This window comes from Acyrthosiphon pisum, chromosome A2 (genome assembly GCF_005508785.2).
Source record: "Acyrthosiphon pisum isolate AL4f chromosome A2, pea_aphid_22Mar2018_4r6ur, whole genome shotgun sequence".
NCBI classification, from domain to species: Eukaryota; Metazoa; Arthropoda; class Insecta; order Hemiptera; family Aphididae; genus Acyrthosiphon; species Acyrthosiphon pisum.
In genome coordinates this window covers 29,607,138-29,607,906 of record NC_042495.1, presented here as the reverse complement: position 1 = coordinate 29,607,906, position 769 = coordinate 29,607,138, and positions in this window count along the sequence as shown.

The window sequence follows — 769 nt, the reverse complement described above, 5'->3', positions numbered from 1 at the left end:
AGGTTTTTAATATGTAATTCGTCCAAATTTGTACTTAAAATGACTATAAAAATACACTGCGTAAATGTATTTTTTAGATTTTTTGGTAACAGAATTAATTACTTACGTGGAATCTTGTTTTAAATTTTCAATTTTTAGATACAAAAATTGAACATTTTATAAATTTTTAACTACAAAATAATTTTTCAAATTAAAATTTGATAAATGTTGTCAAAAATCGATCTTTAAATGTTTCTAAAAAAAAAAATGGTGCCTAAATATTTTTAATACTTTTCAACTGCTATTGTAACAATATATCAGGAGCCTTGTATTACATTTTCACGCTTTTTTACCTAACAAATAAAACTTTATTGATATTTATAGGAAAAAAAACTAAAAAAAATGAAAACTGACCATGTCCGTAAACAGCTCAAAAAGAGTCAAATTATTTTAAAAATTTTATCGTATATATAAAATGCTAATATAAACATTCAGTGAAATTTTCAAGTTTCTACAGTCAGTCGTTTTTTAATTACAACAAAATAAGAAAATCGTTACGTAAGAAATCGAGTGAATATCAAATGTTGTAAAAATATGAATTTCAAACGCCCATAAAAATTTAATTTGAGTTTCTTATAGACATTTTTTTTTTTGGTAAAGGTAGATTATCCTATAAGGAATCTTGTATTACATTTTAAAATCTTAGATTTAAAAAGAAAAATTTTTATGAATTTATAACTCGAAATAATTTGCAAATTTTCGTGATTTTTCCATATTTTGTCATTTTTGA